Source organism: Terrapene carolina, unplaced genomic scaffold (assembly GCF_002925995.2).
Source record: "Terrapene carolina triunguis isolate 2854851 unplaced genomic scaffold, T_m_triunguis-2.0 Scaffold69, whole genome shotgun sequence".
Taxonomy (NCBI): Eukaryota; Metazoa; Chordata; order Testudines; family Emydidae; genus Terrapene; species Terrapene triunguis.
The window spans coordinates 4,736,689-4,761,066 of NW_020664420.1; positions in this window are offsets into that span (position 1 = coordinate 4,736,689).

Genomic DNA, 24,378 nt, shown 5'->3' on the forward strand with positions numbered 1-24,378 from the left:
TTGGTTTGGTTTTTTTTTTTTTTTTACATTTTCATTTCTTTGAAATGTGCCATCTTCCACTGAAATTTCAAAACAAATTTTGGTATAATTTTTTTTTTTTTTTTTTTTTTTTTTGGTGGGGAAATATCTCACTCTCATTTTTTTAACTTTATTTCCATTCCAAACAACAGTAAAATAAAGGTACCAACTATAAAATGTATGTGAAGGGAGGAAAAGTGGTTTGGAGAGTTTACCATGTGCATTCTAGTTTGTTCAGAAATGGACTTCCTAGCTATAGTTTTATTAAGATTGATCTGGAAATTATATGAGTTTGTTTTAACAGGGAAGTGACCTAAAGCACAATTTTTGGAGTTACTACACTTAACTGAAGACGTGGAAATTTTTACCCACGAAAGCTTATGCCCAAATAAATCTATTTGTCTTTAAGGTGCCACCGGACTCCTCGTTGGTTTTGCACTTAACTGAGACTGCAGAAGGGTTCATAACAGGGGTGAAAGTAACTTAAAGGACTTACCGGTACTCCAGAGTCCTGCGGAGGGGGTGGGGCCTCAATTGGAAGAGGCGTGGCCTCTACCGGAAAAGATGAGGCCTTTAAATCCCGGGGCTCTTAAATCAGGATTTAAAGGACTTGGGGATCCGGCTGAAGCTAGGAGCTCCAGGCCCTTTAAATCACCCCCGGAGCTACCCGCTGCAGAGGCGGCTGGGAGCCCTGGGGTTTGGGCAGGGGTGAAAGTAATTTACATTTCTTACCCATATGGTCCAATCGCAAGCAAGCAACCCACCTCTCCTACGTACTTCATGGATCCCTCCCATTGCATGACATAGATATAGAAAATAAAGCTGCTACTACTACTAAAAATACTGTCTGTAATAAAACTTTAATATTGGAATAAGCCTGAAAAAGTGAAAACTCACTGTCTCATTTTTCTCCGTGTCTTCCCTCTTCCTCCAGCCAGGCTGCCGACGCTAGGCCATGCTTTCCCCCTCCCTGGCACTCAGCAGCAGCTGCAGGGACTCCCCTCTAGCTTGCAGCAGGGAGATTGGCTGAGGGAGGGAGAAGCCTGCCCCCCTGCATAAGAAGAGTTTAAACTCAGCTGTTCCCTGCGCGGTTCAGCCCCCGGGGTTAGGAGCCGTTTCTGGCATCCTTGTTAATTTCACTCCCAGTTGTTGCGGGGGGCAGGGGAAGGGTGTGTGTGACCATGACAGGGGCAGTTCTTTTCTGCTCCCGGGATGAGGGGATCTCTCCAATACTGTAGCCTGATTTGGGGTATGTTAGTAGGGTTGATTTAATTTATTCACTTAATTTAATTTTATTTCATTAATTTTAATTAATTATTAATTTTAATAATTATTACGGATATTAATTAGTATGGGTTTCAGCTCGCCAATTTGTTTGATCAGAAGATAAAGTTTGTCCTGGATCAGGCTTCACACTGACATCTCTTAATCCGCTAAGGTCTGGTGTAGTAGGGCGTTCTACCGGTACACCAGGTGATACCAACATCTACCAAGGAGGTGTATGGGGTCTGCGAAATTCTTGGGGTCTAGGCACTGTTGATTGCCCAAATGCCAATAAATGTCCACCCAAAGGGACTGAATCTTCTACTCTATATGGTGCTAATGTAATATTGTGTGGAGGAGCAGGAATTCTATTCTCTAGTTGTTGTAGCTCTCTCTGTTGTAACTTAGTGATTACTACATCACATGCACTAGCTAACTTTGGAACATCCACATGAATGTCTTCCTGGGAAAACAAAATCTTCTTGTCTCGCTTCACAGATCTAAATCTACTCTGATCCAGGTATATTCTAAATGTATATGTACAGTATGGATAGGTCTCTCAAAAAAGATAGCTCTTCAGTGTAGGAGTTGGACCAACAAACAGCCCCCTGGGGAAGGACGGGCTCCATTAAGCAGCACACATTAAGCAGAAGTTCCTGAGGTGTGTTAGCCCAGAAACACTTGTCCCCCACCCCCACCCCTTAAAAGGGCACTGGCACCTTCCCCACAGGACAGTAATACATACAGTATGTATGTGTATGAATGTGTGTGTCACAAACAATGCAGTTGCAGCCTGCCGCTGACTGCCCCGACCCCAGCAACCGGCCCCTACTATTGTATTATAGTAGTATTGGAGATCCCCTCATTCCGGGGGCAGAAAAGAACTGGCCCGCCATGGTCATACACACCCTCCCCCGTCCCCCTCAACAACTGGGAGTGAAATTAACAAGGATGCCAGAAACGGCTCCTAACCCCAGGGGCTGAACTGCCCAAGGAACAGCTGAGTTTAACTATTCTTATGCAGGCAGCAGAAGCAGGCATCTCAGCCAGTCTCCCTGCTCACTGCAAGCTAGAGCCTAGAAGAGAGCCCCTGCTGAGTGGGGGTGGGAGAGGAACGCAGAGCCTTAGGGTACGTCTACACTACGGGATTATTCCAATTTTACAGAAACCAGTTTTTGGCAACAGATTGTATAAAGTCTAATGTATGCGGCCACACTAAGCACATTAATTCGGCGGTGTGCGTCCATGTACCGGGGCTAGTGTCGATTTCCGGAGCATTGCACTGTGGGTAGCTATCCCATAGCTATCCCATAGTTCCCGCAGTCTCCTCCGCCCATTGGAATTCTGGGTTGAGATCCCAATGCCTGATGGGGCCAAAAACATTGCCGCGGGTGGTTCTGGGTACATCCTCCCCCTCCCTCCGGGAAAGCAACGGCAGACAACCGTTTCGCGCCTTTTTCCTGGGTGAACAGTGCAGACGCCATACCACGGCAAGCATGGAGCCCGCTCAGCTCAAGACAGCAGTCATGAACATTGTAAACACCTCGCGCGTTATCGTGCAGTTTATGCTGAACCAGAACCTGCAAAATCAGGCGACGAGGAGTAGGCTACGACAGCGCGGCGACGAGAGTGATGAGGACATGGAATTCTATCAAACCACGGGCCCAGGCGCTTTGGAGATCCTGCTGTTAATGGGCCAGGTTCATGCCGTGGAACGCCGATTCTGAGCCCAGGAAACAAGCACAGACTGGTAGGACCACATAGTGTTGCAGGTGTGGGACGATTCCCAGTGGCTGCGAAACTTTCGCATGCGTAAGGGCACTTTCATGGAACTTTGTTACTTGCTTTCCCCTGCCCTGACGCGCCAGAATACCAAGATGAGAGCAGCCCTCACAGTTGAGAAGCGAGTGGCGATAGCCCTGTGGAAGCTTGCAACACCAGACAGCTACTGGTCAGTCGGGAATCAACTTGGAGTGGGCAAATCTACTGTGGGGGCTACTGTGATGCAAGTAGCCAAAGCAATCACTGAGCTGCTGCTACCAAAGGTAGTGACTCTGGGAAACGTGCAGGTCATAGTGGATGGCTTTGCTGCAATGGGATTCCCTAACTGTGGTGGGGCGATAGATGGAACCCATATCCCTATCTTGGCACCGGAGCACCAGGGCAGCCAGTACGTAAACCGCAAGGGGTACTTTTCAATGGTGCTGCAAGCACTGGTGGATCACAAGGGAAGTTTCACCAACATCAACATGGGATGGCCGGGAAGGGTTCATGACGCTCGCGTCTTCAGGAACACTACTCTGTTTAAATGGCTGCAGCAAAGGACTTACTTCCCAGACCAGAAAATGACCGTTGGGGATGTTGAAATGCCTATAGTTATCCTTGGGGACCCAGCCTACCCCTTAATGCCATGGCTCATGAAGCCATACACAGGCAGCCTGGACAGTAGTCAGGACCTGTTCAACTACAGGCTGAGCAAGTGCAGAATGGTGGTAGAAAGTGCATTTGGACTTTTAAAAGGTTGCTGGCGCACTTTACTGACTCGCTCAGACCTCAGCCAAACCAATATTCCCATTGTTATTGCTGCTTGCTGTGTGCTCCACAATATCTGTGAGAGTAAGGGGGAGACCTTTATGGTGGGGTGGGAGGCTGAGGCAAATCGCCTGGGCACTGATTACGCGCAGCCAGACACCAGGGCGATTAGAAGAGCACACCAGGAAGCATTGCGCATCAGAGAAGCTTTGAAAACCAGTTTCATGACTGGCCAGGCTACCGTGTGAACGTTCTGTTTGTTTCTCCTTGATGAAAACCCACTCCCTTGATTGACTCATTCTCTGTAAGCAACCCACCCTCCCTCTTCGATCCCAGCTTGCTTTCAAAGGAAATAAAGTCACTATCGTTTAAAAATCATGCATTCTTTATTAATTGATTATAAAAAGAGGGAGAGAACTGACAAGGTAGCCCAGGTGGGGTTTGGGAGGAGGATAGGAGGGAAGGAAAAGGCCACTAAAAAAGTTCAAAGTAATGATAGCCTTTTGGTTGGGCCATCCACTGGGGTGGAGTGAGAGGGTGCACGAAGCCTCCCCCGCCCCGCGTTCTTACACGTCTGGGTGAGGAGGCTATGGAACATGGTGAGGGGGGAGGGAGGTTATACAGCAGCCGCAGCGGCACTCTGTGCTCCTGCTGCCGTTCCTGAAGCTCCACCAGACGCCAGAGCATGTCCGTTTGATCACGCAGAAGCCCCAGCGTTGCAGCTTGCCACCTCTCATCTCGAGCGTCCCTCATGGCCTCACGTTCTCACTGACATCTTTCCTGTACTTTGCTACCATGTCCTTCCACTCATTCAGATGAGCTCTTTCATTGCAGGTGGATTCCATGATTTCCGAGAACATTTCGTCTCGCGTCCTCTTTTTTCGACGCCTTATCTGAGATAGCCTTCGGGACGGAGGAGGGAGGCTTGAAAAATTTGCAGCTGCGGGAGGGAGGGAAAAAAGGGAGAGAAGTATTTAAAAAGATACATTTTACAGAACAATGCTTATACTCTTTCACTGTGAACAACACTATTCACATTACATAGCACATGTGAATTCGGTACAAGGTTGCATTTTGCATCTTAATATTGAGTGCCTGCGGCTTTGGTGTTAGAGAGCACAGACGCAGGTCCGGGCAACAGAATTTGGCTTGCATGCGGCCATGGTAAGCCATTGTCTTTCGGCTTCTGCAGCTTTTCTACAAGCAGCGCCCTCCTTTCCCACATACCAAGCAAAGCCTGTTGAGTGCTGCGGTTTTCCTGTTAATGTGCAGCAGCAGAAACCAAACTAACCCCCCCCCATCCAATTCTCTGGGATGATCGCTTTATCCCTCCCCCCCGCCGCATGGCTGGTATCATGGACGATTCCTCCCCCACCCCCACCCCCTGCTTGGCTAACTGCAGGGAAGGATATTTCTTTTCAGCCACAGGCAAACAGCCCAGTAGGAACGGCCACATCTGTCCCCTTAATTAAATTCCCGTATTTCAACCAGGTTACCATGAACGATATCACTCTCCTGAGGATAACACAGCGAGATAAAGAACGGATGTTGCTTGAATGCCAGCAAACACCGGGACCATACGCTGCCAGGTTTTGTCATGCAGTGATACCAGATTACTTGCTACTAGCATGGCGTGGTCAAATATCCTATCATGGAGGACGGAATAAGGCTGCACTGCCAAGAAACCTTGTGGAAAGGCTTTTGGAGTACCTCCAGGAGAGCTTCATGGAGATGTCCCTGGAGGATTTCCGCTCCATCCCCAGACAAGTTAACAGACTTTTCCAGTAGCTGTACTGGCCACGAATGCATCCCAAGTCCTCAGGGCGAATTAATCATTAAAAAACGCTTGCTTTTAAACCATGTTTTATATTTACAAAGGTACACTCACCGGAGGTCCCTTCCATGGCCTCATTGTCTGGGGGTTGGGAAGGTGTTTCAATCAGGCTGAGAAAAAGATCCTGGCTGTTGAGGAGAACGGAGTGCTATGTGCTCTCCGCAAGCTCGTCATCCTCCTCCTCCTCATCATCTTCCCCGTCTGCAGAATCCACAGGCATGGCTGAGATTACCCCCGCCTCGGAATCCACAGTCAGAGATGGGGTAGTGCTGGTGGCCCCCCCTAGAATTGCATGCAGCTCAGCGTAGAAGCGGCATGTCTGCGGCTCTGACCCGGAGCGACCGTTTGCCTCCTTTGTTTTTTGATAGGCTTGTCTGAGCTCCTTAACTTTCAAGCGGCACTGTAGTGAGTCCCTATTGTGGCCTCTTTCCATCATGCCCTTGGAGATTTTTTCAAATGTTTTGGCATTTCGTCTTTTGGAACTTAGTTCTGCTAGCACTGAATCCTCTCCCCATATAGCGATCAGATCCAGTACCTCCCGTACGATCCATGCTGGTGCTCTTTTTCGATTCTCGGACTGCATGGTTACCTGTGCTGATGAGCTCTGCATGGTCACCTGTGCTCTGCACGCTGGGCAAACAGGAAATGTAATTCAAAAGTTTGCGGGGCTTTTCCTGTCTACCTGGCCAGTGCATCCGAGTTCAGATTGCCATCCAGAGCGGTCACAATGGTGCACTGTGGGATAGCTCCTGGAGGCCAATACCGTCAAATTGCGGCCACACTAACCCTAATCCGAAATGGCAATACCTATTTCAGTGCTACTCCCCTCGTCGGGGAGGAGTACAGATATCGATATTAAGAGCCCTTTATATCGAAGTAAAGGGCTTCGTTGTGTGGATGGGTGCAGGGTTAATTCGGTTTAACGCTGGTAACTTCGAGATAAACTCCTAGTGTAGACCAGGCCTTACTGTCTGCAGCCTGGCTGGAGGAGGAGGGAGGAGACAGAAACCAATGTGACAGTGAGTTTTCCCCTTCCACCTGCTTTTATTAGCTCTGAATTTAAGCTGTGCAGCCAAATGCCTATTGTATTTGTTGTGTATATTTGTATTGGAGAGATCCCCTCATCCCAGGGGCAGAAAAGAACTGCCCCTGCCATGGTCAAACACACCCTCCCCCCGGCTCCCTCCCCCCAGCAACTGTGAGTGAAATTAACAAGGATGCCAGAAACGGCTCCTAACCCAGGGGGCGCAGGGAACAGCTGAGTTTAAACCTTTCTTATACAGGGGGCAGGCTTCTCCCTCCCTCAGCCAGTCTCCTTTTCTTACCGGTCCTCCGTACCAGCCCGTACCAGCTTACTATCACCTCTGGTTCATAACTATAGAAACTCTTAATCGTTGCTTAGCCATGTCTGACTAGTGTCTTAATTTAGCATTTGTGGAGCTAATTCACAATTAAGGGCTGTAATATTTAATCCACTTAACATATAATTGTACATTAATTAAAGAACCCTATGAGAATGCTTAAGCACCTCTTACGACCACACTGAAAAGCCAAATCTCACCACACTGGTAGCATCCATAAATAAAATATACATTTAATACTGTAGAGTTGGCAAAGAAACAGTAGTTTTCCTGATGTCCAGTCTGGGAAAGATTATCAGCATATGAGTGATAGTTTTATTAAGCGTCAACAGGATAATAGCTGAAATGTGGCAAAAATCCAACCTTTTGCCATGTGGTTTTTATTTAGTTATTTATTTGCTAACAAGGGATATTCCAGATATGGATGGATTTTGGTGCATGATTTCACTTCAGTTGCTATATATCACTGTTAAGGAAAACTAGCCTCCAATCATGTGATAGCGATAAACAGAGGCGGGTGTATACTGTACATGATATGATTATTCTTTATTAAGAGGATATGAATTGATGCTTGTGGAAAAAACAACAACTCATCACTGGGTTGAGCCAGGCATTATGCAGGAAGTGGGAGACAGCAGAGCATATAGAATGAGGGACTGGGGATCAGGAGGCCTGATCTTTATGCCCAGTTCTGCCAAGCACCTGCTGTACAATCTTGGGCAAGTCACTTCTCTCCTCTGTGCCTATTTCCAGTCTGACTCGTCTATTTAGATTGTAAGACATTTGGGGCAAGAACTGCCTCTGATTGTGCATTTATACAGTGCCAAGTAGAATGGGGCCCTGATCTTGGTTGGAGCCTTTGGGTGTTACTATGAGGGCCACCATCTTGGTAGACATACTAGGGATTGAAACAGGAACCTCCAGAACTTTTAATACACTCACCAGTGGACTACACTACCATAATACTAATAATAGAACATAATCTTTCTCTACCGTCATTAAATGTCTTTTCACTGACTTTGGATCAGGCCCTCATTGTACCTTCATTCGTATGTGCCATACCTTGCCAAGTCTCAAAGAATTCTAATAATACCAAATGCTCTGTGATGGTTTTGCAATAGGCTATAGTATCTGCTTCATGATGGAGTCCCTGAAATGTCAAATGCATCTAAGATTCTGGTCAGATCTATAAATATAATTGATACATACTGTTCATTAGTAACATACACACTCTATACATGCTAGTAAATGTGCATAGGTGTGTGCGTGCCATAGCATTTGAGAAGAGGAAGGCTAGATTCCCCTAACAGACTAGGTCAGCACTTTGAGTAGAGGCCCAGGGAAGAACACCATTTCGGCCTGGTGCCATGCCACTGTTAAGCAATATCCTGTATACACCATTCATATATATATATAGGGCAATTTTGAATTCACCGATCTCTAACTTCCTGTAATGCACACTTACTGGCACACAATAGTTAATAAAAAATAGGATATCTCCATTAATCTATTTATTATCTCCTAGAACTGGAAGGGACCTTGAAAGGTCATCAAGTTCAGTCCCCTGCCTTCATGAGCAGGACAAAGTACTGATTTTGCCCCAGATCCCTGGGTGGCCGCTTCAAGGAGTAAACTCACAACCCTGGGTTTAGCAGGCCAATGCTCAAACCCCTGAGCTATCTCTCCTCACCAGAGTCTAACTCAGGTTTGCCAGGCTCTGGGCAAAGAGTTCTTCCCCACCACCAGTAGCCAGACTCGGGAAAACCCTGGAAAATGCACTATACATCCTGGGAGATAAGTCACTGAGAGAATTGCCAGCCATGGTAACAATGACTGTCTGCTCCTCCCATGACCTCTGATTGGCCCAGAACTACTATTTAAGTCTGGAGGGCGTTCCAGGAAATTGTCTGTGCAACAAGACAAATCTCTGACCTGCTCCTGAGACAGACCCTGCCTCGCTCTTGGGTCCTTCTTTGTCTCCCTACCCTTGGTTCCTGGCTATTGACTCTGACTTGACTTCCTCTAGCCCACATGTGTATGGCTCTAATCCCTGGACCTGTCTGCCCAAGCCTCAGTCACTGACACAGCAAGCCTTTATCTGCACAGGCCCTAATTGGCAGAGGTGTGGTCAGATCCCAGGAGCAGCCTTTGCATCAGGTATCTAGCCAGGAGTCTCTGTAGTGTTGTTAATTAAATCGATTTGTGTCATCAGCACACACAATTAACATGAGTTAGCAACACAGGTAGAGAAAGGGATGCAGAAAAGACACTTAGACCCCCTACAGATGCCACTGGAGGTTATGAGGTATAATCCCTCCTGGGACAGTGAACATGCTCAAGATTGTGTCTAAATGGCATAATCCTGTCTGAAACGAAGCAAAAATAGCAGAATAAACCATAAGCTTGTTGTGAGTCAACAGATGGTGCTACTGCAATTACTGAATGTATACGCAGCTAGTCCTTGTGAAGTGCCTATTGTTAGTGGGGATGCAGTTCTTTCTAGAAGGTGACCATATTACAGGAAAAAAAAGTTGGTTATCTTTGCCTAATATCTGTGGCTTTGCCTTTCTCTGACAACCACTCTCTTGGGGATATTGTGAGCTGCAGGTTATTTATATACAAGCAAGCTTTTATAAAGCAAACAAAAAAAAAGGTGGTGTCAAAAAGTTTCAAGATGCACATGGGAAAGTGGCAGATGAGAACCAAAAATGTAGACCTGTCTTGTTTGGATAGACAAGAACCAATACTCCCACAACCCTTGTCAAATGAAATACATTCTTTCTGCATTGCTAAACTCTCAGAGAAGGCAAGTGGCAGCATTCATGGACCATAACCTCCTTTCCATACTTTTGGTTTCTTTTTGGAGTTATTCACAGACTCCCTGCTAGAGCTGAGAGGAGAAATGGTTTTCCCATCCCACAATTTTGTCTTGAGATTTTGGGGTGTTTTTTTTTTTGCCTGCCCCAAATCAGGAGAAAAAATTGAAATTTTGAAATTTTTTCATCAAATACAAAACACACAAACAAAAAACAAAAACAAAAAACAGTTCAGTTCAATCAGTGTTTCATTTCTATAATTTTAAAACATTTCACTTCAATTTTGACCATTTAAAAAAAACTAATTTAGTTTAAATTAAATATGAAATATTTATAAAAAGGCTTTTATTTGAAAAATTAACTGAAACTGAACCTTGTCCATGAATAGTTTCTGTTTTAAGGAATGGGCATTTTGACAGAAAAACATTTTGTTTAAACATTCCCAACCTTCTCTACCCATTATTTCACTTATCTAATACACCTCTACCCCGATATAACACGACCCGATATAACACGAATTCGGATATAACGTGGTAAAGCAGCGCTCCAGGGGGGCGGGGCTGTGCACTCTGGCGGATCAAAGCAAGTTTGATATAACGCGGTTTCACCTATAACACGGTAAGATTTTTTTGGCTCCCAAGGACAGTGTTATATCTGGGTAGAGGTATACTCAGAATGAGCTAGGCCCTTGTTTGCTGCCTGTGTTTATTTCCAATATTGTTCTCTTTAAACACTTTCATGTCCTATTTATTTTTATTGGAAAACACATTTATACCACTTCACCCTAATGTTTTGTTAGGAAATCAATTTAAACAGTAATAAGTACATTTTATTGGTTTGCAGCATGATTAAATATTCAAGTGAAGTTACAACTATTCAGAAACACTAAGGCCAAAACTGACCATTTTAATGATCTCTGTGTTAAATATATTGAGCCAAATTCATTTCTCAGACAACTCCATTGATTTTAATGGAGTTTACACTACAGATGACTGTGGACCATTGATCCAAATTCAGATCTGGAACAAACCATTATCACTGCTTTAGAAGGCTCCAGGCTGAATTCACAAGTAAAATGGTGTATGTGCAACAGGAGGATAGGTTGTATTGTTGTTGACTCCTATGGAGGTTAGAAAGGAGAGTCTGGTGGGCAGAAGCTCTAAAAAGGAGCAGTGAAGGGTAATGAGGAGATAGGGGCCTGACCCCGTGCCAGCTTGCAAAAGGGAAATACAGCCTGTGATAGGATGGTGCATTCTAAGATACTCCTGTGTGCAACTGGGACTATCTGGGAAGGACTATGCATTCCTCCCTACCCACATGCCAACACTGAGCCTTAAAGCCACAGAGCTGTTTGCAAATTTTCCATCAAAACTTGTTTTCAGTGGAAAATGCCTTCTGGATGGAACTGAAAATGTGGAGTGCAAAAATGTTTATTCTTGGTCAATTTTTTTCATTGTCAACAAAAAATAAAATTTAAAACATGTTTGTTTAAGTGGTGGTGTAAAGATTACTCTCTCTGACTTTTTTTTTTTTTTTTTTTTTTTTTTTTCCACTGAACAAAAGTCAAAAAATGAGAATCAATTTCTTCCATTCTTGTCCCTTCTCTCCTACCCTTTCCTCAGGAGAAACAAAGTGCAAGAAAGTGATTCCCTGCCACAAAAAAATAAAACTATATATATTCAGAAGTGGTTTTGTCAAAAACAAAAAAGGGAAAATTTAAAATGAATTCTATTTCTTTTGAATGTTTTCATTATATTTACTCAACTTTTCTTGACCAGCTCTAGTTCCTACACTGTATGTGTGTTTTGAAGAGGGGGAGGAGAAGAGTTGTTTTATCTTATACCTTTTGTGGTGTTTTTCTGCAACAAGTCCCTTCCCCTCACATTCCCATGCTGCATCATGTAAATTACATCCATTTCGCAATTCATTGGATGCCAGATCAGTCCAAAGTGTGGAAAACTTTGCCCCTTTTCACGCATTATCTACACTCAATATGTTTATGTCCGTGCTACATTCAGCCCATTACATTCTTTTCAGTTTACAGGTGCTTTTTGCTTTGCAATCAAAGAGCATTACTTTCCTCTCCAAATAAAACAAAGGTAATCATGCTAATGAATGGATGTGAGAGTTCCAAGGTCCAAGCCAAAAGTCAGCTAGGATTACATTTCAGATGTCACCTCTTCCTAAAGACCATAATGCAGGAGGAAATTGATGAAAACACTGCACATTTCCAAAGTCAATATTTCTATGTTTATTTTTTGCCAGAGAGAAGTTTATTACCCTTTAAAGTGTAGATAGGCTAAATATAATGATCTGTGGAGGAGAAAATAATGTACCACAGCAGTCTCTGGAAAGAAAAGAAGTGTATAAAATTATTCAGAAAAAGGAAGCAGATTGTAAATATCATGGAAGAGAGGAAAATTGCAAAGGTCATTTTACAATAGGAATAGATGTAAAAGGGACGTAGGAAACACGAAGAGACTACAGTGAAGTCAAAGCTAAGAAATAAAAGAGATTTTTTTTCCCCCAAAGAGACAGTAACAATAGATATACGCAAAGTATCCAAATACAAATGTCCAGATTCTGGTCCTCACTTTGTGCCTGCTTTGCTCAAGTCCAGCAGTGAAAAAGTATATGAAATCTAGCTTAACTGGCTACTTTAGGAATTCCTCCTGATCCTGGAGTAGGGGGTATGTTACAAGAGGATGTCAGACATCACCGGTGTGGTGCTCTGCTCTATCCAATGTTGATAACAGTCAGCTGCGTGCATGTGTGTTCTCCCAGATAGCTGGCACAGCAGATCTCAAGCGAACCACCCAATGACCACAGACTCCGATAAGGTACAAAGGCACCTGGCCAGGTTTATTGCCAAATGAAACACAGTCTTTATCTCCCCGGATCAGATGTCTACAGTTCTGCTAGTACATATGTGCTCCCTGACAATGGATCGGCTCAGTCAGTGGTGGGATTTATCACTGCCCCCTAGGCCAGACCAAGACAACTCCTCAGGGGGAAATTCTTATACACAGGTACAAAGAAGTTACACATCACTCCTGAGGTATTGAGGTGCAACTCCTCTACGCAGCAAGATGCAACCCTTCTATATAGTAAGGTGCTACCTCTCACCTTGTACATGTTGGTTCAAACAAAACAACTCTATCCATCATATTACCCTTTTGCCCATCTTTAGCATGGGTCAGCCTGTTCTTTGTTATCTGTGTAGAATGTGCAAGCATTGGAGTGTTCTGGTACCTTTTAGATATGTGTATTTTTGCAACATCAGCCCTTTCCTTGCCAGCTTCTGTGAGCAGGGCCTGCCTCTGGCTCACAGTTTAATTTTGCTTTATGCTAACAAAGTCTTGACCATTACTTTAGTTCAGGCCTTAGGTTTATGTTTCAGGGCCTCATCTTACTACAATGGCTTGAGTTCCACTACACTGTCAGTTCCCAGTTGATGTGAAGGACCTATGGCTATTATAGGGTGACCAGATGTCCCAATTTTATAGGGTAAGTCAGGCTATTTGGGGCTTTGTCTTATATAAAAGCCTATTACCCCCTCACCCCCATCCCAATTTTTCACCCTTGTTATCTGGTCGCCCTAGACTGTTATCAGCTGGTACCACTTAGAGTGCTCCAACACAGCAGGCTTAAAAAAAGACATAAATCACCTATGTCTCTTCTACCTAAGCTGAGCTTCAGGCAAGGATTCGGCCTATAACACCCATAAGCATCTGCATAGCCCTGACTGGATGAATATCACAGATATTTAAATCGTCATTCCATTTTGGCCTCCAGTATTGCCAACCCCACACATTCAACCATTATGAGATTTTTAAAAATGTGACATTTGGTGTGTTTTTTTATTTGCCTTCTGGCTTTTGCACCTTTTAAAGTCCACGTATCCACACTTTACTCTGCAACAATGAGTGATGGGAACTTTTTTTTTTTTTTAATGACAGCAGGAATTCTGCTGTATTCACATGAAAAACACCAAATCATGACACTTATGACAAAATCTTAAGAGTTGGCAACACTGCAATATCTTTGGCTGCTATTTTCAAAGGGGACTAAAGAAGTTAGTCACCGGAATCCTATTGACTTTCAGTTGGTGTTTGGCATCTAATTCCCTCAGGCTCTTTCGAAAATCCCACCCTTTGGGTCCAATTCTCTCTCCCACTGGGAAACTCATGGGAGTGGGAAAAGTCATTATAGGGTAAAATATAAAAAAATTATTAAAGCTAATGTTAAATATATATATATATATATATATTTATCTTTAGATATAATAATTTTTTTATATTTTACCCTATATATATATAGGTTGGGAAAAGAGTGTCTGTACATCTGGGTGTAGTGCTTAGATTATCCACAAATACAAAGTTTGTTTTTAAAAGTCATGATACATAGAGTACATAATCAGCAATAACCCAAATTTAGGTGAATAGATTTAACAATACAGTTTAGATATTAGAATCTGAATAGTTGGGTACATCTCTCATGAAAAGCTGTACAGAGATTTGGCTGTGGAAAGCAAAATATATCAATGAGTGGAGATTGTTGCTCAGTAGGTTGTCCATGTAGAAAATAGAATCCAGGAGGAAAGTTTTTCAGTTACTTTCCTGACTGCACTTCTCATCAGCACTCCAGCTCATCCCTCCAGATAGTGCCGATGTCCGGTGATGTGTTCTATGTAGATATCCCTCAACCACCTGATGCCGTCTGATACCAGGAGTTGCCCCATCAGCCGAGCATAGCATTGACCGATTCCGCATTCTCTAGCACTCGCTCGTTACTGAGGTCCCATGCACCTAAGGCTGCGACGATCCGTGCGTGTGTCTGGACCGGGTAACCCTTAGCTCTTAAGGTTTCGGCCAGAGGGGCATATTTCTCTACCTTTCGAGCTTGGGCATTGTGGAAGGCCAGGGTCCTGTTCTCGAACAGCACTGTGACACCCACCATGATGATCTTCTTCCGGTCCTCGTTGGTGATGACTATGTCTGATCACAGTTGGCTGTCAGTTCCGGGGATGGCGGAGTTTACAGCAAACTTCCCCATGGATGGCGGGATGGCTCTGGCCAAGGGATCTTGGATGGCATTGTGTCGCAGCTGCCAAGCTCTCGAATGGGGCTTGCAGCTACACAGGACGTGGGGTAGCATCTCATTGGGCTACATACCAAACTTAGTCTGTACTGTGCACATTTTTCCTTGATTTTTTGTGGGTTCATCTTTGTTCAGGGCTTCTTTCTGCCAGTTATCATTGTGAATCTCCATAGAGAAACCCCACTGTCCAACAGACCTTGCTGATGGGAGATGTTGTTTTCCCCTTACATTTTGCCCAAAATTTCCTTTTCACCCCAGTTGGCCCTGCCCAGTTGTACTGGCCATCATTAAATATTATCCCAACAGTGGATCCTGGAGAACTACGTTCATTCACTTTGAATACCTTAGTCTCTATGGATGTATCTTGACTTGCTGGGGTTACAGTTCTCCTTCCTTTTTGGCTGAAACAGACTAATTAAGTTAGCTATATAATTATTATTCGAATGACTCTCTTCATATGCCTCAGCTATTTTTATGTTGCTGAAAAAGATGGTTCCATATCTACATTTTTGCTGCCCAAACAAATACAAATGTGCTCCTCAGGTCCGTTGGCACTGACAATTTTTCTAAGATAATGAGTGTAGAAGGGGGACAAAAGTACATCTCTTTTGAGTCCTGCAAGAACACAAATCTATAGAAACATAACTCCTTAACACTCTCGGAAAACTATGGGGATTACAAGTTTCTCTCTCTCTCATTAGCACCAGTAGGTTGAATAAAAACCTTTGAGTCTATTGGGATAATATGGTTAGAAAGCATTTTTGTATTTAATCTTCTTGCAAGACTTTCTGGGGATACAAACTTGTTACTAGGATTGAATTTCCATTGCTGGGATGGGGCCAGATTCTGCCAGCTTTACTTCAGTTCAATAGTACCTTACTCTGTGATCCGTCCCGGTGAGATTCAATGGGAATATTTGGAGAACAAAGGTATAGCTCAATGTGAGTAAGGAAGGCAGCATATGCACAGCATAATAAAGCAAATGAATGTCGAGAGTTTGGATTTAGCTCAGCCATAGATCTGGAAAGATTTGAGCACAGATTTTCCATCCCCATTCCTAGCTCTGTATTTTTACAGCACAATGTGCAGGCAAAGCTGTAGGTCTGGTATTAGAACACTCAGCAAGACAAAGCTGAATATGCATCTTCCCGCCATACCACAGTTGTTCTTTCAATCCCTTCGCTGCAATGGATATTTCTGAAGGCTCAGCGCACTCCCCTGTTGCATCTCTATATTTTTTTCCATCTTTTCACTAGCGGGCTACTTGGATTTGCCCATGCTCACACTTCAAGGACATCTGAGTGATTACGTTTTCCTTAAAAACAACAAGGAGTCCGGTGGCACCTTAAAGACTAACAGATTTATTTGGGCATAAGCTTTCCTGGGTAAAAAACCTCACTTCTTTTTACCCACAAAAGCTTATGCCCAAATAAATCTGTTAGTCTTTAAGGTGCCACCGGACTCCTTGTTGTTTTTGTGGATACAGACTAACACGGCTACCCCCTGATACTTGACATCACGCAAGGCGCTAAGTTTTCCTTGCATGTATGCTCATGGACACAAACTGTAATCACACTTTCTTGAGTACTTTTGGAAAACAACACTTTAAACTCCATTTTTGCATGGGATGGAATGTTGATTGCCAAGTCAAGGGGGCAAAGTTCCTAAAACCTCTTGCCAAAGCCCTAGAACAGGGAGAATTAAACCCTCAAGGATCCTACACCCTTTGCAATTAGGACCGGCCATCCTCTTTATGTCAGTGACTGTACGGATGACAGAAAGGGCAAATGTTAGTGCTTAGATACTATGGTGAGGGGAGCAAACACAAAACTGTTGATTAATCAATGCAATGCACTGAGTGTATTTAACAGGGGATGGATCGGGTGGCACTTAACACATCGGAGGATGGGCCTCCCATAACGATTGCTCAGCAACAACAAAATGAGTCCAAGAAGATTGTGGCAGCTCCCTTTGCAATAGGATCCTGCACGTATCTTGCAAATGCTTGTGTGAATGGGATGAGAGAAAATTAAACTTGAACTCGTCACCTAGTCAGTCCTATGTTGCCCCACGTTTTTCTAGTAATGTGTCAGGCCAGGGCTGTGAGGCCCAGTAAGGAAAATGTTTCCTACAATTCCCTAATCTCCATGATCTTTTGCATCCTCACAAACTGCAGCCTCTTCATGGGAGATTCAAAGTCCCAGATGTTTCACTTAGCCCATCTCTTGATTATGAATGATAATTATCCAGCCTGGGAACAGAAACAACAACATGTGACTTATTTGATTTACCACAAACAACAGGGCCGTAGCAACAAAGAACGTGGCCCCCTCCGAACGGTGGCCCCCTCCGAACATATGTCCGGGCGGGGCCCCTTACAATGCAGAAACTGGAGTGCAGTATTTATTTTGCCACTTTTAGGGGCCCCCTTCCTTACGGGGCCCCCTCCGGTCGGAGGGTACGGAGGGCGCTCGCTACGCCTCTGACAAACAACCAACACAGCAGAAATTTATATTAGTGTTTATCAACTGAATGCAGCACTTTGTTTTCAAAAGAAAACAAACAAATTTTAAAAAACCCAAAAGCCTTATTAAAAATGTTCATTAATAGAATGTATTTGTTACTAATTCATTTATGAAAACTACGGTCTGCCCTGGGAAGTTCTGTTTAATTAGAACAGTAAACTATTCTCTGTGAATTATTCGCTCAGCTCTAAGAATAAAAAAAAATATGGGAATTATTTCTACAGCTGTAATATCATAGCCACTGAAAAACATCTAAAAAGCAAAGAGTGCTTTAAAGATCAAAATGTTTAAGGAGGTTGCACGTCACACCCATACACACTCCAGTCATCTGGCTTGAGTATCAATAACAAACTTTTGAAGTATTACTGAACTATTTCAAAAGAACTCAATTTTCACATGTGCAAACGGTCAGACAAAATAGAATTTCATGCAACTTAAGTAGGAAATATATCCCCGAATCTCTGCTTTATCAAATATGTCTACCCTTCTACAATTGCTTATGGAATTCTGTAAAACAATAGGCTTAGCCTGCATATGGAAATATTTTGCATGCAAAAGTCTCTATTGAAAGATCTGTGTTATGGCTCAACTTTAAATCATATTAACCTACACAGATTTTGATTTTTCAACATGCATCACATATTTTGATAGAAATGTCAAACCATCAAAATAAAAATGATAAAGTCTTGCAAAGTACTGTGCTTCATTCTAGGTAATATTGCCAAAGCAATAATAATACACTTTACCAATCAACCAGTTAATGGCCAACGTGAGTTGTTATAAGACATTAGGTGATGCTGACAGGGCTTAATTTATCTAGCTGGCCATTAACCCAATAATAAAAAGGTTACTAGTAGAGAGTATAAAAATTGTTCATATAAATCTCAGTTACGTTACTATTAAAAATATTCAATTAGTTTGCTACAATAATTTACTTTATCATCACCACAATGTAATAGCAGTGATTTATCTCGAATACTTTATTTCAGTCTGTATTGGCCTAATAAGCAGAACTGTAGCCCGATCACAATCCTAAATAAAGAAAATAATTTGATAATTATGGATTTGTATCAGCAGCCATATACACTACATGGCTATTAGTACAAATTGCACAGGATGTGGCTACTGATCCATTGGGGTGTGCCAGTTGCAGATTGCTTTCTGCTGGTGTGTTGGGAACAGACAGAATAATAATATAATATATGGAGATATCCTATCTCCTAGAACTGGAAGGGACCCTGAAAGGTCATTGAGTCCAGCCCCCTGCCTTCACTAGCAGGACCAAGTACTGATTTTGCCCCAGATCCCTAAGTAGCCCACTCAAGGATTGAATTCACAGCCCTGGGTTTAGCAGGCCAATGCTCAAACCACTGAGCTATCCCTCCTCCCTGAAGGAGAGAGTCATCCTTGTGGGGAAGTCTCCGTTAGAGAGGGGCATCTCAAAACTCCAGCTGGAGGATGCCCAAGAAGATGTGCTGAATCAGCACTCCCTCCACCAAGAATGGCCTTTCACTGGCTGGCACCCTGTACCTTGTTGGCTGTGGCAGCCAGCTCCAGGCCAGCATCTTGGACTCTGAGTTGTGAACCCAGAAGCACGAAATCTGGCCCAAAGGATACCATTTACTGGAGCCAATAGTGTTGTGAAATCAAAAGGATGGTGTGTGCAGGAGGGAGACATCCATGGGCATCTGAACAGCTGGATCACTTTGCAGGATTGGTGCCTTAATCCATCAATACCAGACAGTGAGCTGTTCTGTCCTCCTGGTAATGGACTCTGGTTAGATCCTGGATGATGCCGATGCAGTGCTAACACTGGCTAGGAAGGATCCTTTTGTTTCCAACTTCATGTGTCATTCTGTATGATGTTTCATACCTAGTTTAATTGTCCTTTTTTATTGAAATCAATGTCTGAAATAAATTGAGTAATACCTGTATAATATTTATATTGTGAATAGGCATAAAATATGGAACAGGGGTGGGAGGGATTCAGGAAATTTTAAAAGTATCCAAAATACAGATAGAAATCTCATTCCAAATGTATTTAATAAGCATTCATACACCATTGAAGACTTTAATTAATAAGCTAGCATACAAAAATCAGCTAATTTCCTAATTAAATCAACATAGAGCTGTAAATTGGTTGCCAGTGTCACTGTGTCTTGTAGGTGAAATGCAAAACTTTTAATAGGCAATTAGTCAGTTCTTCATAATCCAGACTGTTACTATTCTCTTGAACAGTTAATTCAATAATGCTGTCAACTCGGCACACATTATCCGTTGATGCAAAATGATGACAAAACAGTAAATGCCAGAACATTAGATTGGAGGAGTCCAGTCCAGAGTCATCAGAGGAAGAGATTTTGAATTGCAGTCTGCCAGTCCAAATCCAGAATTACTCCAGTGAATCCATGAGGTTACCCCACATTTACATCACTATTAAAAAGTTCAGAACCTGTCTGTCTTCCTTTGTTACTTTTATGGCCCCCATTACTGTAGTATTTGAGTTTTTAATGTATTTATTCTCACAGTACCCCTATGAGGTAGAGAACTAGTAGTATCCCCATTTTACAAACAGCGAACTGAGGCGCGGAAAAACTAGGGAATACATCCACAAAGGGATTTTGGTGTCTAAATCCAAAATGTAGATCCCAGAAATCCCTGCTCAGCTGCCACCTAACACGATAGTTGCACACATTTCCAGCAGAAGAATGTCTTACATGCTTGCATTTCTGCTGCTACATACACCCATGGGATGTGGGGGGAACCTAGTTTCAAGTCCCTCCTCTGCTATATGCAAAGCAGGGATTTGAGCCCATCTCTCCTACCTTTTAGGTGGTGGCCCCTCACCACTGGGCTGTGGAATCACTCTTTCCTGTTCTGTGTCCCACTGATTATAAGTACTGCACATAAAGTGACACAGCTTCCCCAGGACAGACCCACCCTAGAACAGGACAGGTAAGAGACCTGGATTCAAATCCCTGCTCCACATTATGTCAGGGGAAGGAAATTTGAACCTGAGTCTCCCACAGCCATGTACAAACCACTGGATGAAAAGTTATAATGAGGTTTTTCCTCCTCCTCAATTTTGTGAGAGCTCAGGCATATAATTCATGGCTGTGAATCCCAAGTGGAGAGAGTCGCTCAGAGAGGCAGGGCTTAGGCTATGCCCCATCATTGGCATTTCCTACTGGATAGCTTAGGTAGTTTCTTGCTGCGCTTTGTGAATCCCTGTGCATTGTATAGGGAGCCTGGCCACCTAACTCAGGGCTCTGGATTGCACTAGGAGACAATGTGCCTAAATGTTAGATGCTGCATCTCTGAGTTATGTCTTCTCTGGGAAGATAACCTTAAGTGGTTGGCCTAAAGTCATATAGTACATGCAAGGCAGGGCAGGAACTCACTCTCCCAAGTCCAAAGCTAATGTTCTAACCACTGGACCATCCTTTCTCCAGCATACTAGACTGCTCTAGAGTACTATCAAAAGAGGCATATTGTGAATAAGTTGTGTAAACAAGCTCATACAAAAATATAGCACAATTCAGGTGAGCAGATGATTCATGTAGAAAATAACTCTTTATAGTGTACTCTTTCATTGGCATGAATTTCACCCTACACAACATATGCCTCCTCAAAACAGGACTCGAGTGGTTCATGGACCTTGTGCTAGCCTCTGACCAGGTGCAAATTTCTCCCCAAGAGATCTCCTCTTAGGTTGGTTTACAAGATATATTGCACATTCTTTTCTCTTGCACCTCTCTTGTACTTTGATTGTTTGAATTAGACGTGATTGTCCAGATCCTGTGAAGACTGATCCTTCAAAGACAATAGTTTGAACCTCATCTCTTTCCACCCTTCTTCCCATTCATTCTTCTTGTTTAACATGGGCCTCTTCTTTGTCCTATTACTATTGGTGAAAAAGTCTTCTCTGTAGCCCCTTTCCACCTCACTGACTTCCTCTTTTCTCCTATTTTCATGTTAAAACCCATTGCCTGTGTTTCTGAATTTCTCTTTCCCTCAGTTATTGGCTTTGTGACTGAATGTTTTAATTTAGTCACCACATAATGCCTGCACACTGTTTTCTGTAATTTATGCCACATGCTGTCTTGTGTTATCTCATTCCATTAAGCAACACTGAAATGTGGTGGAAAAGACGATGCAATACTGAATAAAGTTATATTCTTTATAAAGTCAACAGGAGCTGGTGGGTGCTCAGCACGTTTGAATATTAGGATGCTGATACACAGATCTGGTTGAAAAAAACGCCATACATTTTGTATGAATTTTTTTACTTCAAATTTTTGAATTTCTACGATTTTTGGCCACTCTATAAACAGGTAAAAAAAAAAAAAAACCAGCAGCAAAAAAGGTTGTGAAAAGATTTTTTGGGAAAAAGAAAAAAGTGCATTTAGGAGCCTAACTTTAGGCACCCGTTTTGAAAATCTTGGCCATGAGAGCACCTATAGGCATGCCACATGTTGTTATTCCATGTAATTTACACAACATGATAAGTGTACATGAAACCCAGACTTTATCTACCCCAAGCTTTTCACAGCTTTGGACTGATGAGGATTTGTTTTAAAAAAATCAAAAATCAAAGATCAAAGTCTCCTTGGCCCAGCTCTATTAATTACCTTCAAGCTCCTCAGGATCATGCAAGCTAACAGATCCTGTTATTTACCACTGTTGCCCGCCAAGAGCGGAGCACCCTCACCTCACACTGATATTAATGGGTGAGGAGGCTGCTCAGTAACTGGTAACATCAGATCCAAGGAGCACTCCCTTTTTTTTAATTGCATTTGCACGGTGGAGATTTATTTCCTCATTTTTTTAATGTACAGCAATTTGAAGTTTATCTTTACTACTTTCCCTTTCAAAAAAAAAAAAAAAAAAAATGTTGTTATGGTGCCTCCAATTTATATTGCACAATGTCCCCTACTCCAACTGGGAGGGTATTGCTACAATATAGGAGATGCGTGATACTTGCAAATTAGAGATATGTAACTCTCGGATAAGTTAAAAACGATGAAAACGGGCTGCATAAAAGCAGCTTCTGTCTATTGGGCACTATTTATGTCTGTATCCAGGTCGATGGGCCCTATGGAAAGGTATCAAGGTGATTAAAAACACAGCTAGGCACTTAGGGGTTGATCTACAAAGGAGATTTAGGCTCATTGTTGCAATCTAACTTTACGTGCCCTCTACTTACTGGAATCCTCAGCCCTGAGTTAGGCACCAAGGCTCCCTATACAATACATGGGGAGAGTTAGGTGCCGCAGGAAGGGATTCACAGAAACCAGCAAACTGAGTGGGGAACCACCTAAGCCAAGGAAAGGCCAAGGAGAGGGTTGTGGGTGCCTACTCTGGGCTGAAAGGAGGCACTTATCAACACCCAGTATCCACACCTGTGAACATGCTCCTGTGGTTAGGTGCATAAACCAGGTTAGTCTTCTTGCAAAATAGCAGTGCTGCTCCTTCCTCTAGCCCAGTGTGTGGTGCACTCCTTCAGAAGGTGGGAGAACTGGGTTCAAGCCCCCTACTCTACCTGTTTCAAAGCAGGGTCTTGAAACTGGCTGTCCTACTTGCCCGCTGAGTGTTCTAACAAGCAGGCTGCTCTGGTGTGGGTCTCTCTCAATCTTTTTTTTTTTTAAAGGTCTGTTTTATCTGACAAAGAATGGAATTCTTGTTTTAACCTTGAACATTTTGGGGGGACGGGAAAATCTTTTTCCACCCACCAATAAGTTGAGCACCCTTGAGCACTAGGTCAGCTGCAGTGTCTGGGGCATTTGGGGTGAAATGGAGGTTCTGTCCATTCACTGCCCTGCCTTGCTAACTCTCCTGGCCCACCTGCTCTGGAGTGGGGAATAAATAAATGTGCAGCACCCTCGTACATGGACTTCTTGGACATTAGGTCCTGGTGTACAGGAATTGGGGGTGGCGGGGAAAGGTTATTATTCTTCTGCATGGACCTGTAGGCAAGTCCAATCTAGCTGAAAGTTGCTACCTATTATAGCAAGTGTTCGTGTGTCTGCATCTGTGTCTGTGTTAACTCCTAGCTCCGAAACACAGGACAGCCCATTAAAGAACCATGGTGGCATCAATGGATTCTGTGAACAACTTTAATGTGTGTATCATTCAGGAAAATATACAGACTAAAATCAACACACATTTTTTCTCACGCAGTGATGGAATATTTAACATCACTATCTTGCCATATTGTTTCCCTGCCATTTTTGAACAGGACCTGCTGTTATTCAATAAAAGGAGAAGGGAGGGAGGAAAATGTGGGTGGAAATGACAGATGGGAATAGCTACATGATACAGTATATAATATTGCAATTATTTCCTGTGAAATTGGAGCCTGCAATAAGACAAGGCAATAAAAAGAAAATCCAGCTGAAGAAAAGAAGCAGCAGAAGTAGGACTGACTGCTGTGCTGAGTGGAACAGTGGAACAGCCATGGCCAGAGCTTTCACCTGGAACCAGAACTGTGCAAGGGAGACACCCCCCCATACACACACACACACAGACTCGAGGGGCACTAGGACCCAGGTGGTAACTGCCCTACTATGGGGCCTTAGGGGAAAACTGCAGAGAGCAGGCAGCCAGAAATTCCAGGAGGTAAAGCAGAAGTCGCCAAAGCCAGGACCTTTGGGCATTCTGGTCAAAACTGTAGCATGTTCTGACTTTCTCTGCCCTGTGCTGATGAGCTGTTTGCTCCAACCCTCTTCTGCCTCCTCAGTCTCTTCATCTCAGCTTCAATCCACATCTGCCCCTTTCCTTGTCTTTCCATTTAGCTGGTCCCCTCTTAAATAATCCCCCCATCACCACCTCATGGAACTAAAATGATGTTTGCTGACATCCCCTTTGTTCACTCCGCTTCTATGCTCTACCCCTTCCCCCACCCTGTGTCTGGTTGATTTAGGCCTTGT